This window comes from Equus przewalskii, chromosome 16, assembly GCF_037783145.1.
Source record: "Equus przewalskii isolate Varuska chromosome 16, EquPr2, whole genome shotgun sequence".
NCBI lineage: Eukaryota > Metazoa > Chordata > Mammalia > Perissodactyla > Equidae > Equus > Equus przewalskii.
In genome coordinates this window covers 40,827,601-40,845,994 of record NC_091846.1, presented here as the reverse complement: position 1 = coordinate 40,845,994, position 18,394 = coordinate 40,827,601, and the positions used below count along the sequence as shown (strand labels likewise).

The window sequence follows — 18,394 nt, the reverse complement described above, 5'->3', positions numbered from 1 at the left end:
TGGTTCTTTTTGTTGTCAAGGTAACGATTTAACAATCACCTTTTTTCACTGCCTCCCTCCCCTCTGAAAAAAGGCATGTACAAACTGATCAGTCCTTTTAAAACTGTAGCTAAAAATATGAGGCAGAAAACACAGATTGATTTTTGTGCAAGTAGCAATTTTTTTAGGCTCTAGGCAAGGGTTCTATGGTGGTCTCATTTACAAGGTAAGGAATAACTTCCCCCAGGTGCTGAATAGAAGTACTTTCTTCATACCAGATATTAACAATTGAGCATTAAAAATGGCTGCCTTTTATTGAGTACTTATTACTGACCATCTGGGTGCTTTATCCACTTCACATGCATGTCTTTAAAAAAAGGTAATGGTTCTTCTAAATCACCTAAGGATCAGATATCATGTGTCCATTTTATAGCTGTGAAAGTTTAGACTGGGAGAGAAAACCCCTTTGTCGAAATTTGCACAGTGAGAAGTAGAGCTGGTAGGATTTGAATCCAGTCACATGTCTACACGGTCTTTAATATTGATTTCTGTATGAGCTTCCAAACGGCTTTGGATTTCAAGACCCGTGTACAGACACGCGCAATCCTGCTTGGCTTTTTCCTCTAGTTATTTATACGATTTCATGTTTTTAGTATTTTGTACCTCATCGTGGAGCATAGAGACGTGTCTGTGTATGCCATTGAGTGAGGTCCTGCTTAGGTGAGCTTTTCTTCACAGTTAAACTGACCCAGATTCTTGTAAGTCACCAGATACTCTTTAGGAATATTGCACTTTTCAAAGATGCATTAACACTTTCAGATTTCCAGAGTATTTTAGTGACTGTTGGTAATGTACTTAGGGAATTGAGTTAATGCATCTTATATAAGTGCCTACATTTTAGGGAGTAGGCACTGGATAAATATGGCACACCATGTGTTGGGTATGCATATGTACTAAAATTCAACAGAAGGATATATATAATTCTAAGTATAAAAATACCTTAAGTCATTCTGTTTCTTTTTGGATTTTATTTTCTTGTTATTTTCTCTTTCTCATCTATATGAATATATCCATACCTACAGATGTCACAGCTCAAACTAGCAAGGAGGGTCTGTCATATTCTTTTAGTTATGGACGTAATTATACTAATATAGACATGACATTAATCAGTACTCGCCTAGTCACTTAGAACAGAAACATTCCTATGAAACAAAAAAACAGAGAGGAGAGAGAGAGAAAGGTAGAGCTGGCGGATTTCAGGAATTCACCAGAGACCACTGTGGAAAGTGGACAAAGTCTAGAAAGACAGGCAGACAGTGTAATTCACAGTATCACCCCTCTGTCATTAGCTTTGAAGGACGATGAAAGTTCCCCTGTCCATGAAACGCTGTGGCTGTCTTTATCAGCTACAGACATAGCAGATAAAACGTCCATGATAGAAGAATAAAAGAGAGAAAGGGTGAAACTAGAGAGAAAAAGACCAAACCATTAGGGAATGAGAAGCGTGCAGAAAGCAGTAATGTGCAGCTCCGTAGACGAATAAGAGGTCATCTGGGATACTACATTTTCCATAGTTTCAGTGTGCTATCATCACGCCTTGAAGAAATATTTTATAATTTTGAAAGTAAAATATAATACAAATTATCAGTGGCATAGAAGGAATTATATCAGTATCATGGATCGCTTGTAAGTCAAGAGAGAAAACGGATCCAGTTTGAAGTATTTGGTTACAATTTGAGCACTTTCCTTTTTTCTTTTTTCTTTCCTTTTCTTTTCCCTTCCTTCCTCTCCTCCTTCTTTCCTTCCTTTTTTTCCTTCCTCCTTCTCTTCTTTCTTCTCTTGCTTTCTCTTTCCTCCCTTCATCTCTTCCTTTCTTCCTAGTTTCTACAATTATTGCCTTTTGTAAATCAATATTAATATACTGTATATTTAAGAAAGTATCTGATAAGACAACATAATGTGCTTTTGTCATAGCAAATGTTTCTTTTTGTGTAAACAGGTATGTTACTATCCTCATTAAAACAAATTAAACTGTCAACTGTAACTGCATATCTAATTATTAAATTTATAAGCAGCTTTGAAGCAATATGAAAATAAATTATAATTAAATTTAAATAAAATGGATACAATGCAAGCTCAAAATGGTAATGAACATTAGCAAGACATTAATTAGCCTTGCAATAGAGATATTTTTGACCCAAATTCTTTTTAGGCCCCATAGACATACACCCAAGCATACACACACACACACACAAATGCGTAAACAAATCTTTTAGAAAGCATCCTCACTTACATTACGTTTTCAGAATAATGTTTTTGCATATATTTTTGCCCTAGTTTATCCTTCAGTCCTGTCTTTTTGGGTGCAGAATGACCAGATCTGGGTGAGTTTGCTTATAACTTCAGTATTTAAGCCTCTTTAGGAAGATCATAGAAGGATCTCAGAAAATTTCTCTATAGAAGGAGTATACTCAGTGTTTTATTCAACTCATTATCAATGTGAGATACTTGTAGATGTGGAAACAATGTGTGTAACCTAATTGTTAACACAAATTGTAGGTGCACAAGCCATTGAACAAAGGATTATTTTATCATCTATGCTTTTTCCATGAATAAATTGGGACACTAGTCAGAAATGCATGTAACTAGTAATGTGCCTCGTATTTGAGAGATTCATTTAATAGATAGTATTACCATTATCACTAGATTTGAGGCAGTGTATATATTGTCATGAAGTGCAAGGGATGATGAATCTTCTTTTCAAAAACTAGAGTATGAGAGTGGTTAACAAAAATTTGGCAATGCTGAGAGCCTCATTACTAGGTGAGTTAGAGAAATGGCAGTTATCTGTCTTATATTTTTAGTTTATTCTCGATTCTATGTTGAGAATAGAATAGGTCATTAGAGAAGCCTCTGAGATGATGGTGGTTTGGGCCAGGGTGGTGGCCATTGACATACTGAGAAGTAGACTGATTCTCAATTGATTTTTAAGGTAGAGCATTTCCTGACAGACTGGAGGTAATATGTAAGAAAAACAGGAAGGATGATTTGAAGGCTTTTAGACTTTGCTTCTGAAAGAACATGGTGCTGCCATTTCCTGGGACGAGAAAGATTGCAGGGTGAACAAGGTGATGCTTGGAGAAGAATAAAGTAGACCTGTTTGGGACATGCTAAGTTTAAGAAACTTGTGAAACATCCAATTGCAGATATGGACGAGACAGTTGGATAAATAAATCAGGAGAGGACAGCGAGCAGTACAAGTTTAGATTTCAGAAAAGAGAGGCGGAGGAGAAAGTACGATTAGGACTTAGAATTGGCTATGGGATTTAGTAACAGAAAGATCACTGTTGACATAGGGAAGAGAGGTTTCAGGGAAGAGAAGTAAGCATGAAAGATTATTAGAAGGGGCTCATAAGAGAATAGAAAGAGATAAATTGAAGAAGCAAGTATAACCAACTTTTGAGAATTTTTTGCTACAAATGAGAACAGAGAAATGTGATAATTGGACTCAGATGAAGGATCAAGATAGATTTTTTGTTTGTTTTTGTTTTATCTCATTTTTTTTTTCTTTTCCTTTTTCTTTTTCGGATTGATGTGATCCCTTCAAAAGAGAATGTAGATGGTACTGGATAGAGGGATAATGACTGGAACAATGTTCTTGAGTTAGCGACAGGGAGTAGTTTTCTAGACCACAAGGGATGGTTTCTGGAGCATGTCCTTAGAGGCATGGGCAATTTAGTCATAGAAACAGGAGGGAAGACTGAGGATATGGACACAGATGTAAGTTGGCTGGCAGATGTTGGGTGCTTCTGCTTTCTCAGTGAAATAGATAGCAAAGTCATCATCCAAGAATGAGGTTGAGGAAGAAGGTGTTGGAAGTTTGAGAAGAGAGGAGAAGATATACAATTCCTAGTGAGTAGATTTGGGTATTTTACTCGGTGTGGAGGATCTCTCCAAGAATCGCAAGAAATCAAAAACAGAAACAGTAGTTGTCTTTGTGGAGGAAACCTGGTGAAGCTGAGGGTTGGGACTGAGGAGACATCAACAACTTTTTATTGTGTTAAATTTAGTCTTTTCATGCTGTTTGAATTGCTTTTACATGTGTACATATTAAAATATAGGTAAACATGTAAAAGAAAATATGAGCTTAGATATTGTCTTTTGTGAAGACTTTTGCTGTGTTCCCCAGGTTTAATTAACTTCTCATTGCTCCCTTGGAGCATCACATTTTAAACTAGTTAGTTTTCAAAACAAATGTCCACTTCTCCATTGGATTAGGAATTTTTTCATGTTGGGGGGCATCATTTATTAAACCGTTTTTAACCATCATCCTCTCTGCAAATCCTGAAACAGAGTCAGTACCAAGTGGTGAGTGAGTGAGAGAGATCTTTTGAGGAACTTGGTATTTCTTTAAGTTATCTCAAGCACATTTAAATTTAAACAAAATTGTGAATAATTTCAGGTACTCTTATCCATATGTCGTTCCTCTTGGTCTAATGTAGTTTTTCTAAAATGTGTTTCCTAAACACCTATATTAGAATCACCTGAGATACATGCTAAAACAGTTTCCTGTCACTCGGTATATTAAATCATTATCTCTTTGAACACAAAAGTTTGAAAACCACATTTTTCCATAGGAAGCCATTAAAGGAAAAGTAGTGGTGATTACATATCATTTTAGAAAGATTACTTTTGAAGTAACATTGAGAATAAATTCACTCCATGGGAGTGGGACTTTTTAGAAGCTACACTGCCTGTCTTAGTGTGGGGTCCTGAACCAAGGCAAAGAGAATGGAAAACACAAGTAAGGTCTGAGAAATCCTTAAGGAGGTCTTCAACTCTATATAGGATTTGGGGATTCAAGAGATATTCAGTGAGTGAGGGAATGGAAGACTTGAAAGAATCTTCTGTGAACCTAAGAAAGTTTGGATGAAGGGAGGGAGAAAAGTGAATTTTACAGAACCGAACTGAATCAAAAATTTTGTCGAGAGATATAGTTGCATTTCTGTGAGAGAAAAAAAGAAGAATTTGCCAATATTTCAAAAAAGTAATTCTAGAATCTAGGTTCTATATTTTTGATTGTGAGAATTCTTTATTTCTCTTGGTGAACTTGGTGCTTCTTGAGAAACATAACATTTGACTTAAGGCAACCTTTCTTTACTTACCACCTTGTAAGGACTTTGCGTAAGAATCTAATGCTATTTCTTTCCTTTAGCTTAGGTGAGAGCTTATTGAATTTATTATATTAATACATTTTAATAAAATATCTTGTTGGCTAATACAGAAGAGCTTTCACTTAAAAACTTTTACATCTATTTTATGAAGATAAATGTAGGCATCTAATTTCTGTGGGATTATTAAGACAATAAAAGGAAATTCAGTACTTTTAATAATAATAATAATTTCACAAATGAGGAAACTGAGGCACAATGACACTAAACAACATTTCCAGTATTAGAGTTAGTGGAAAAGCTTAGTTCAGGGTTCATCCTTCTGTAATACTTTTGTTACTTTAAACTAAGCAAAGCATGAGAAAGATTTTTGATGTGAATAAAACTAGACGGTATACTGCCTACCTTAATAGTATAATTATTTTGAAGTGTATAAATCATACTAATTGAGCTGTCACATATACTTACATTCTACTAAAATTCATTTAATGTGTGTTTAACTGGCAATTTAGTTGCAATCCAAAGCTCAACTACTTAGTCTGAATCATTATAAATACTGATAGATTCAGGTTATGACAAGATTTAAATAATTTCTCACGTCTTTTTTTTGTCATCAAAATTTCTATGTTTAAATTCCTGAATTTATTCAAACATATTTTGGTCCCCTCTAACATTCTTTTCATCATCTGAAGTTTGGGAACGTCAAGATTGTATTAAGATCATCCGAGGTTACGATCCTGATCGTTTGGATTTCCACAAGCTGTTGTTCTGTTGATGCTGCAGTGCAAATCAGGGCTCCTTCTTGCTTTTACATCACTCAAGTCACATTTCCCCCAAGATGCTACAGATGTATAAATTGCTACTGCTGAAACTTCACTTTCCACCAGATGTTCAAGGAAGGCTAATATGCTTTCACCCTAAATAAGGCTTTCTTGTTGCCTTTCTATAGAAAATATGTGGTAGAAATAATAAGATGGTATCCTTAATGAAGGCAAAGCTTGGTGTGGCAAAGTAGAAGGGGATGAAACATTAGCTGCGATATATTAGACATATCCTTTGTAACTATCTCACGTGAAACAGAAGTTAAATCTTTGAACACAAGAATAAAATTTCTAGAAAACACACCAATGTTAAGATACTTGTCCATTTCTAAATCTTCGCTTTCCTAAGAGTACCACCCAAATTTAGGAAGCTGGACCCAAGCACTTTCCTGAAAATTGTCCACGTGCAGCCCCTTATCTGGAGTAAACGGAAAAGTAACAGATTTGTTCCTTTAAGCATGTCCAAGCCTTTGATTACTTCTATTACTGCAGAGTCCCTATATCTGGCTATTAAATTGTGCAATTTTCCTTCATCATAGAGTCGGCTGCTTCAGGTTCAGCACAGTGTACTCCGTCTTCTAATTCCAGTAAAGTCAATTATATAAACTCTTTTGCTTTTACAAAATGCTCTTTAGCACTGGCTCCCTCATAGCAGGCAGAGCCAAGCAAAAGAGAATTGTGAAACCTTTTCAGGTGTAGCTGTGTTCTGCTCAGCAGGTACATTTATTACTAATGGGTAAAATAGTCTCCTTTTTTAGCTACATAATGCTTCTGAAGCCTTCCGTTTTCTGGTTTTGATAGACATTCCGGTTACACTGAGAGAGGACGGTGAATACCATTGATCACACTATGAAGCTGCCGCGGCAGCACTTGTTTTTTTTATCGTTCGCTTTGCTTCATAAGTCAGTGACTGAGCTTGGCCTAATGGGCTGATTTGCATTGTATGCTGGGGTCCTCCTTGGCTTAAACGCTTGAATCTGCTTACTGGTCTGTGCAAATACTTATAATGAGAGGAGACTCCAATATTTTGGTTTCATATTTACAAACTAAATGTTTGAGCAGAGAAGATTCCATCGATCACTTGGGTGTATGTAGTGTAGAACAGACATGCTGTGTAATTCTGGCATCAGTTAAATTTAAATTCTTAATGCTGATAGATTGTTTTGCCTCCCCCCCTCCGCAGCACCTACTTATATATAAATAAGTAATACAGAATCATTCATAGATTCATGGTTAGCTTACGCCAATACCTGATAAAACGTTCTTTGCTAAATGCCTAATTGTACCTTTGAGGGAAATGTGATGATTTAGGGGGGTAAGGGGAGAAGATCGTGTCTTCTGCTGGGTATATGATATTTCTGCCTCTGAGCACTGTATTTTCGTGCCTGCTCAAAGAACGTCAAGGGAGTGAATCCAGTGGATCCAACAAACTGTTTATTCTGGGCATTTACCACCTTGCTGTTCAAAATGAAGGGAATGAGCCAAGAAACTTAAGAGCATCAGTTTCCCCTGGGAACTTGGTGAAAATGCAGAATCCCAGCCCCAAACGTACTAAATTGGAATCTATGTTCTAAATGCACATTAAATGCTGGAAATCCCTGGTTGGCAGACCCTGTTTCTGCCTTCTCTCCCTCTCTCTTACACACACACATTTGATATATGGCACAAGTGCATGTGGCAGAGAATGATTAGAGTAGAAAGGACATCCATCAAATTTTATATAACATGTTCTAAGCCATTCTGTTTTCTTAAACTATCTGGAATTCTACCCACCATTCAGAAAAAAAAGGAGTGCCCTTTGACTCCTGAGAGAAAGCATTCTCGTACTCTCTTGAATTCTTGGTATGGCATGCTATCATTTTCACTTGTTTCCAGGTATTTTTTTATTTCTTCTTTAATTTCTTCAATGATCCATTGCTTGTTCAGTAGTGTGTTGTTTAGTCTCCACATCTTTGTGCCTTTCTCAGCTTTTTTCTTGTACTTAATTTCTAGCCTTATAGCACTGTGATCTGAGAAGATGCTTGTTATTATTTCAATTTTTTTAAATTTGTAGAGGCTTGCCTTGTTTCCCAACATATGGTCTATTCTAGAGAATGTTCCATGTGCACTTGAGAAGAATGTGTATTCAGGTCCTTCAGGGTGGAGTGATCTATGTATGTCTATTAAGTCCAATTGTTTTAGTTTTTCATTCAGCTCCACTATTTCCTTGTTGATTTTCTGTCTGGATGATCTGTCCATTGATGTGAGTGGGGTGTTGAGGTCCCCTACTATTATTGTGTTGTTTTTAACATCTTCCTTTAGGTCTGTTAATAGTTGCTTTATGAATCTTTGTGCTCCTGTGTTGGGTGCATAGATATTTATAAGCGTTATTTCTTCTTGATGAAGTGTCCCTTTGATCATTATATATTGTACCTCTGTGTCTCTCTTTACCTGTCTTATTTTGAAATCCACTTGGTCTGATATGAGAATTGCAACACCTGCCTTTTTTTCCTCGCTATTTGCTTGAAGTATTGTCCTCCACCCCTTCACCCTGAGCCTGTGTTTGTCCTTGGGGCTGAGGTGTGTTTCCTGGAGGCAACAAATTGTTGGATCTTGTTCTTTAATCCATTTTGCCACTCTGTGTCTTTTTATTGGAGAGTTCAATCCGTTCACATTGAGAGTGATTATTGATGCATGTGGACATAATGCTGTCAATCTGTCGCTCATTATCTTGTTTTCCTGTGTTTCTTTTCCTGTGTGCTTTAGACTACCCATTTAATACTGCAATTTCTTATGCTGGGTTTCTTAGATTTTTCCTTATCTATGATTTGTGACTCTATTCTGTACTTTATTTTAGTGTCTACCTTGAAGTTTGTATTTAGAATCTCGTGTATAATATAGTCTATTCTCTGGTGGTCTCTTACTTACTCGACCAATAGTGATTTAGACCCTTTGCTCTTCCCCTCCTAAATAATTATTTTCATTTTTTATTCCAACTCGTCTTATTAATTTGTAGTTAGAGTGCTAAGATCGTCCTTGTTTTGGTAGTTTCCTTATTTTTACCCTAATGCTATAGTTGAATATTTGCTATCCTGTTCTGGTTCTATCCATCGGTCTCCCTAGTCTGTGGCTTGTGTCCCCTTTCTCCCTTTTTTCTTTTTTCAAGTATGAGAGCCTTCTTGAGGATTTCTTGTAATGGAGGGCTTTTAGTTACAAATTCCCTTAACTTTTGCTTGTCTGGAAAAGATTTAATTTCTCCCTCATATCTGAAGGAAATTCTTGCTGGATAGAGTATTCTTGGCTGAAGGTTTTTATCCTTTAAAGCTGTGAATATATCACTCCATTCTCTTCTAGCTTGTAGGGTTTCTGTAGAGAAATCCGCTGACAGTCTGATAGGGGCTCCTTTATAGGTTATTCTCTTTTTTTTTCTTACTTCCCTGAGTATTCTTTCCTTATCATTCCTATTTGCCAACTTTACTATTATGTGCCTTGCGGTGGGTCTTTTTACATTGACAAATCTAGGAGATCTAAAACCCTCCTCTACACACATTTCTCCGTTGATCCCTAGATTTGGGAAGTTCTCTTCAATAATTTCGTTAAGCACACTTTCTGCTCCATTTTCCTTTTCCATATTCTCGGGAATTCCTATGATCCTTATGTTCTTACTCCTCATTGAATCCATTATCTCTCGGAGATTTTCCTCATTTTTTTTTAATTCTTAGTTCTCTTTCTTCCTCTCTCTGGCGCCATTCAGCCTGTCTGTCCTCGATTATGCTGATTTGCTCTTCTATGTTGTCTACATGGGCATTCAGGGAATCCGTATTCTGTTTTATCTGGTCCATTGTGTTTTTCATCTCAAGTAATTCTGTTTGATTCTTCTTTATGATTTCAATCTCTTTTGTGAAGTAACTCCAGAACTCAGCTTGTTTCTCTATCTTTCTCTCTACCTCATTGAGTTTTTTGATTATAGCTGCTCTGAATTCACTATCACATAGTTTACCTAATTCCAAGTCCTCAGGACTTAATTCTGTGTTTTTATTGTTTTCCTTCTGGTCTGGGGCTTTTATAAATTGCTGGATGGTAGAGGAGTGTTTTTTTCTCATGGTGGTAGAATTCAGTTGCAGTTACAGCCTGTTGCCACTAGATGGGGGTCGAGAGCGGCATGTTAGCTCTCCGCCTTGGGGCAAGATGGCTGCGCCCACTGGCTTTGTTTGGGGGGAGGGGCTGTTACTCACACGCGCCAGTCTGGATTCAGATCAGTTCTGTTCTCTGGTCTCCCAAGGCCCTTGATTTATAGGGTCCCCGCAGGCGGAAGCTTTCCCCCTGTCAGCGGGTCTCCACTGAATCAGCGGCAGGAGTCCTGGATGATCCCCCAGTCGCGCGGCCCCTCCCCCGCTCCTTCCCGACCTGTGCCGCAGCGATCGCAGACTCTAGGGGAGGGAGCGATGTTCTCTCCTACTGTTCCAGTGCCTCCGAGGCCATCTGCAAGGTTTATGATCTCTGCCTTCTTGGTATTGTAGGTCTCTAACGAGCTGGCATTATGTTTATTCTCTGAAATTCAGTTCTTCCAATCTTTTGTTGTATTTTGGAGGTGAGAGAATCCTGGTCAGCTCACCCCGCCATTTTGCTCCGCCCACTCCTTGAATTCTTGTACTTTCTAGAATCAGGCTGATTGTTTACAATCTTAATGAATTCTCTCTATGGGAGAACATATGGCTAAGGAGGTAATTCTCTTCCTTACCAAGTATCACTTAGGAAGTGATTGAGCTACTTCTTCCAATACAGTTGAAAACATTGTGGTATTATATTTGGTGAGCTAGGCATGCACCATGAAATGTATAAGGCATTTTATTTCAGATAGCTTGTACAAGTGGTGACATCACATCTCAGTTTATATCACAAACAACTAACTTTTTTCTCACAATTCCCTGACTACCAATTGTTAAATTTTGGGGTTAGTGCAAAGCGACCAAATTCATTTTGCTGAACCCCTCTTACGTGGTAGAAAATAAGAGTGTCTTTCTCCCTCAGCTCTGAGGAATGGCAGTACCTAGCACACTTTGAGAGTCTGTAAAGGTCTCTCAAAGCTTCTGACATCTCCGTTTCTCTCTGTGTTTCATAAAGGTCATAAAGCTTCTGACATCTCCATTTCTCTCTGTGTTTCAGGAATTTAAGGTATTTAAAGATTTACAAACGTTTGGATCCTAGACTAGTATTTCCAAAACTTGTCTGCACGTTAGAATCACTTGGCATCTTTAAAATATTCCAAAGCTCAGACGATGTTCCAGACCAATTAACCCACAGTCTCTGGGGGTGGTACACAGATGTCAGTGTTTTTTGAGGTTCTCTAGCTGATGCTAATGTTCAGGCAATTCAGGCAACTGTTGTCATAGACAAAGATGTGATCGTGGATGATCTGAACTCTCATATTTCGCTCTCCTAGTTGTTCCACTGAATTTAGTCCCTAGGTGAACAACTCCTGTCCTAAACAAACTTCCCAAAAGAATGTCCTTCCTGAATTCTGTTTTTCTATTAATGGCGCTTTCATCCTCCAAACCATAAAGATTTAAACTGTCTAAATTAGCTTCGAGTCTTCCTCTTTTCAGTTTTTAAGCTTCGTCTCTCCTATCCAATCCCTTCAAGTAAGTATGTTAAGAACTGACGCTGGGTTTTAGTTCTTATTTTTTGCCCCTGTAGCACTCTGCACAGATTTTTCTAGATAATTACAGTAGTGTATTAGTAAAGGGACTGGGGAGAGGCATGAGTTATGCCATTTGCCAATTTCCATGGTGTAGATTCTCACATCATGGCTGATTTCATGGTAATGATGGCTTGCGGAATTCATAATATTTAACAACCAGCTCTTGCAAGCTAGTGTGAGCTGGTTTCAGAGCACCACTGCATCAGGTATGCAAAAAATACAGATGTTGAATAGGATCATTGAGTAACGAATAGGAATACTAGGGTAAGGGCTCTGATTACACATGAATTTTGACATTAATATTTGTTCACTTATATGTTAAGTTGTTTAACCCTATAATCCAATATAGTCATTTATTTGGGGAACAAAAAGTAGTATTTGTTACTAGCATATTTTTCTTCACAGTTTACCTGGCAATCAAACATTGCTTAATGCAGTTGATGTTGTATCTAAAGTAGGTGTTTATTAATTTTCAGGGCATTGTATGATAACGTTTCTCTGAAAAACGAAAGGACTATACATGCACATAAAACTATAAACTTCTAAAATTGTAGGCCTCACATTTTATGCATATTGCTTTAATGTCATCATGTCTACTGCAAATAAGTAAAATTACAATCTATGTTAAGCATAACATTAGTTTTTTTTGCATAGCTGATTATGTGGACATGGGTTTTTTAATGAATTAGGTGTATCCACTAAAAAATGTGTTATTAAAACTAAAACCTTTAGACTGCTGACCTGTTTTTTCAAGATCAATGTTATTTCTAAACATTTTTCTGCATTGCACACAAAATACTAATTTTAATTCAGTGAAGTCTGAGAAGAATAGAAATGTACAGTATCCCAGAGGAACTTGAAGATTAAAAAGCATTTTTTGGCTAAAGATGATTTATTTAGTTTTGATATAACTGAAACTATGCTAAGGGAATTTTCTAAAATGCAACAAATGTGATTTGTAGTCTTAAATTCCACATGAATGAATAATCAAAGGAGTGTGTGAGTCAGGCATAATCTTTTAAGAAGGTTTAATATGGTAGTGATACCTTAGGAACTGACTCCCGGTTAATTTATTTTAGCGTTTTGAGACAATCTCTTGGGGCTTTCCTGAGTGATGATGGGTGAGTGGAGGCCATGGAAGGTCTAAATTGTGGACCAGCATTAGTCTTTCTTGTTTCAGCATCTAATAATTTGTCTGAAGAGATATGAAAAACCCTTGGCCAATTTCTCTTATGTTTTTCATTCCATATATGCTAATAATCTAATCAGTATTATCTTTAAACATGAAGAAACAACCGGGGTGTAGGTAGAAGCTTCCAGTGTTGTCACCTCTGCTGAGATGCTATAATGATTAGCATGGTGTCACCAGTGAAGGGCTTACATGCTGGAGTAGTTCAAGCAATTCTGCAGATGTTGAGTGAAAGAAGATTCTACAGCTTCTGCTGTCTCTGTCACTCAGCAGCTGTGCTTGTCTCTCCCACTGATTCAACTATGTGACCTTGGAAAAAGTCACTTAACACCCCAGGTATCTTTATCCCAATACCTTTAAAACAGGAAGATGGTTTAAATTTAAACATCTCACACTAGCATTGGTGTAACATCCATTCAAGGCTTTGCAGTCCCAGTGAGAAAAGGCCCAGGTTTTTCTAATTTTTTGTTATCCGTTAGTTGTGTTCCTACTTTTGAAGTTTGAATTTCCCCTCACTTGGCAGAGTTTTCTGAATAACCACCATTTCTCTCCACAATTATTGACATCCTACTGTCACCATGTAGAAAATTCTCGTTAAGTAAGCCGTATTGGGCAGGCATGGAGTTCATTTCCCCATAGTTTCCTATTTCTTGTTGAAGTAGCTTCAGGCTGATAAAGCTCTTCAAATTAGAAAAAGTTGCAGTCCTGCATTTAGATATTTGTATTATATTTATAAATTATAAAACTTCTTTCCTCTATCTTCCTTCTCTCTCCTATTTGTCGATAATTCAGTATATTTTTACTGAATTATATATTTTTAGAGTGTCATTGATTTTCTGTCATGCTAATTTCAATTATATATTTTAAACAACATAAACAATATTTATATTTTATGTCTCTAGCTGGAAGTCAATACCTGTCACAAAATCTGTAAAAATTAAACAGTATAAGATAGATATGAAAATGGCACTATTGATTTGACAAATGAAACAGCACAAATTTTATGTTAGCTGTCTTGTGGTTGCTGCTCCTCACTTCTTTTATCTAGAATATAGATGCTTTTTAAATAAACAGACTGTAGCTGTACACTGGAGGTGGGTTTAGATAATGGTATGGTGTGAGAGAACAACAATTGCACACCTCCTCACCATATTCTCGTGGGCTGTGTATTATTTACACAATCTGTAAAAACGTTAAAGGATTTAAAAGCAAGCCCAGAGCTAACTTTGAATCTAGAATCCAATTTGATCAGGAGATATTTATTAGATGCTATAACATTAAACGTTAATGCATAGCTTTAAGCATGATAGTACCTTTTGTCTTCAAGTTCATTAGGAGTGTGAGGCTAACTGGCATCAAAGTGATTGGATGCTGAAGTGATAATCTTCAAATTGCCTTTCTGGTACTCCTCTAAGAACAAACTATTTTTCTAGTATTATTTTCTGTAGTTGTCATCTATTTTACAGTTTATATTTTTTAGCCCTCCAGAAGTTTACATCAATGAATATACCTTCAATACATTAACCCAAACCCAAAGGTTATTAAGCACCAAAACTCTTTTTTTAATTCAAAAGTAAAACCTCATGTCATTGCAATCAATAGCTGCTAAGTGGAAGGCAAAAATGACTATCTTTCTATTTTTCACCCAGAGATGGTACCGAGTGTCACCAATGCTGTCAATTCTCCATTCCTCCGCCCTATTGCACTAAGTGACGGCTGTGGGTAGGAACTGGACCCTCCAACATGTAAACAACGCTGAAGCAGAACCCCATAAATATACATGCTCCTGTAACTCAGCTAGCTGGATTCTTTTCATCTGAGTCAACCTCTTCACAGGCGGCAACTTACCACAGACTTAATATCTTCCACCTGAAACATCAGGCCGCTGCAAGTAGTTTTCCTTGCAATTTCAACTGTAAACAAGCCACACTGAATTATGAGTTATTATTTTCAAGAGCCAGAAGCAGCATATTTTGATCCTTTTGGAATTAAAGTACCCCTACCCCTACCCTCCAAAGAGCACACTGCTTTGATTCCATTTAATGGCCCTGAGATATGTGTCACTAGCTTGAATTTTTCTATCATATAAACATTACTACCTTCTGCAGAATGTCATCTTAGGGGAGAGTGATAAACAGTTGACATAATTTGAATTAGAGTTATTTAATTTTTAAACTAAATGTCTAGGTCCTCTTTATTACAATAATCCTAAAATACATTTTCTCGAGGGAAAAATTCGGGAGTGTCCCAATTATTGTAGTACACAGTAAGTTTTTGTACTCTTGAAATGTCCCTGTTTGTCTTCTCAGTCAAAATGGGAACTGTCTTAAATAAGATTTTGGACAGGCTCAAGGTACCTTTCCTGTCGTACTGGTGATGTATGTAACCTGATTACATTCCATCACAGTTTCAGTTAAATTAAGTATACATATGTTCCACAATTTATATTATTTTTGAGAGTGATGAAGACAGTCAGAGATGGAGAAAGTGAAGAAAGCAGTAGAAATCAGCAAAATGCAGATGACAGAAAAAGATATGTTCTCTTTGCGTTTTTGCTTCTGTTGCAGATGTTGTGGCCTCTTTAGCTTAAGCTGATTTCAATACATCGATTTCTTTGTACTGGAGATAATGCTCTGTTAAAAAAGAAAATATTCTTTGGAGCATAGATTGTTGGCTCTAAATCTAAATACTATGTAGTTTCTATTTAATTTAGATGTGATTATATGTAAGTAAATATGAATAAAATTATGATCTGAAATAAGCAGAAAATTATTTAAATAACTGCATATAATGCATAAGGTTGAATCAAAACAAAGTCTAGAATAAAACAGCTCAAGTATTATGTATGATTTAAGGGGCTTGGGACCAGATTTTAGAGAGTTATAGTTTTTGTTCTGTGCAAGATATCATTATGAGCAAAAGCATGATTTGTCTCTCTGTGTGTGGCCCTTTGTTAGCTACTGTACAGAGCTAATGAACTGACCTGTTTCCAAATCCTTAGGACCTTGCAATGTACAACTGATAACAATATAAATATATATAAAGGACTTAAAAGCAACAGAGACGAAACCTGAGAGCACAGTGAGTTAAATAATTTAAGGTATATTATTCAGGGACTAGAGCAGGCAGTTTTAGTAGTAACATGTGTAAGGAAAGTGAACCAAGAAAAAAAAAAAATTCAACACTGTCTCAGGGAAAACTTCCTAGAGTAGAGGAGGGTAATAGGAGTTAGCATGCTGGAGGCTACAAGGAAGGTACTCGAATCTCAATACTTTAAATAAAAAATGGCTCAGCATAACTCACTGGTTGCCAGCTCTGCTGTACTTTGCAATTACCTGGGGATCTTTTAAAAATATTAATGTCTGGCTCTCACTTCCAGATATTCTGATTTGATTATTACAGGTTGTGAGCTAGGCTTTGGGATTTTCAAAATCTCCCTAGGCTATTTTAATGTACAGTAATGTTTGGGGATCACTGACACGAATATAATGCCCTTTAAAAAAATAAAATATATCAGAGAAGCTATTTTCTTTTTTTGTAAGCAATAGCTTTTTGTATGTGTAAGCTTTCCTTAATTGTATATAAATGTAAATATAACTTTTATTTTAAAATTGGAAATGTTCCCTTTTACTACTTGGATTTAGCAAGCATTGCTGGTTATTTGGGTTATCAACAGCTGATAGACGCATTCAATGAAATTCTATTTAGCATTAAAAATGAACATATGGGGGCTGGCCCCGTGGCTGACTGGTTAAGTTCGTACACTCCACTGCAGGCGGCCCAGTGTTTTGTTGGTTCGAATCCTGGGCGAGGACATGGCACTGCTCATCAAACCACGCTGAGGCAGCGTCCCACATGCCACAACTAGAAGGACCCACAACGAAGAATATACAACTATGTACCAGGTGGCTTTGGGGAGAAAAAGGAAAAATATAAAATCTTTAAAAAAAAAAATGAACATATGGGGGCCAGCTCTGTAGCTAAGTGGTTAAAGTTCTGAGCACTCTGCTTTGGTGGCCTGGGTTTGCAGGTTCAGATCCCAGGTGTGGACCTACTCCACTCATCAGCTATACTGTGGAGGCATCCCGCATACAAAGTAGAGGAAGACTGGCACAGATGTTAGCTCAGGGCTAATCTTCACACACACACATACACACACATACACACACAAAAGAACACATTAAAGCTTTACATATTAATGAGGATAAATATCAAAATAATAAACTTAATTGGCAAAGGAAATTCAAGAAGCATTCATACAGTTTATAATATTCATATAAAGTATAAAGAGATGTAAAATAATTGCTTTTGTTTTGTTAACAATTTAGCACATTGAGAAAGTGTGAGAATTGGGATGCTGCAGTCTTATCAAAGGAAAAAAATAAAACTCAGAATTGGGTTTTAATACAGTAAAACTGAAGTAAGGGGACACTCAATAGAGGCAATTGGAGTCCTAGATTTAGCCAGTTCTTTGTTACTAGAATGTGGGTTTTAACATTTTTGGCTTGAATTTTTCTGATAATTTTATTAAATTTTTGCTTTTTTAAAAAAAAAATCAACTACCAGATAAAAAGTATTTTATTTTTAATGTTTTCATATTATTCAAATGTATTGGAATATGTTCACTTAGAAACTTTCCGTAATATTTTCTAGTAGGAGTTCTAAAGTCTCTTTACTAAGAGATCTCTGTGAGACATTTGAAGATCGATGGACTCTCAATACAGAAAAATGAATATATGTGTTCAAGCAGCATTGCTCATGCAATTTCATGTCCTGTGTAGACCTCTCTGAAGTTTCTACAAGGTCTCCTGTCTGTCTCTTATCTTTAGAATAAAATAACATTGAAAATAGCCTCTTTTTTTAGTGTATGATGATTTAACATAAGGCATTATATTGACTGAATATTTTCACTTAAGATGAATAATAACAATTAACAGATAAAATATTACTTTCCAAGTTTGTAATACTCTAGAAACTATTCTTTAGCATTACATGCACAGTTTTGCTCTGAAAATATAGATGTGGTAAATATGAGTGGACACACTGAGCAATTTGAGATGGAAGAAGTCTAGTTTGCAAGGATTATCCAACTGCAATTAACAAGAATTTATTCCTTTCTTCTTTCGTATTCTCATTCTTAAAACGTTTATTGGAAGTCCAAGAAGTACCTCATACTGGATCAAGACTGAAGCATAATAGTTTCCCTTAGGAATCTGATATATTATGGGAACAACAAAGAATATTTTCAGTAGTATTTTGTGCTTTTATTCCAAAAAATGATTAAAAATGATTGTGGGAATGTTCTTATGAATGGAAAACAATGAACACTTTTATGGGGGGATAAGAATTTGTAAAAAAGCAATTATATTTTTTAATAACTTTTTAAGTTTTAAATATAGAAATATGAGTGGGAAGGCAAGAAATATATGGTCAATATTGATCAATGTCAAAACAAGAATGGTAACTTAGACTGAGGTTAGGAAAATTAAAATGAATAAATATAAACAGAAAAAATTATAATAGTTTATTTTATAATTGAATTATTAAACTTATA

At 36.2% G+C, this 18,394-nt stretch overlaps 1 protein-coding gene and 1 long non-coding RNA gene across 13 annotated transcripts in view; both read left to right on the top strand.

Moving 5' to 3' along the window:
* PCDH9 (protocadherin 9) overlaps nt 1-18,394 on the top strand; it is an 880,956-nt gene that overhangs the window by 721,457 nt on the left and 141,105 nt on the right. The window lies entirely within an intron of this gene.
* Nucleotides 15-16,451, top strand: LOC103555202 (uncharacterized). Its single transcript, XR_545958.2, has 3 exons — nt 15-205; nt 2,317-2,363; nt 14,490-16,451. It is a non-coding gene; the product is annotated as an uncharacterized lncRNA (long non-coding RNA).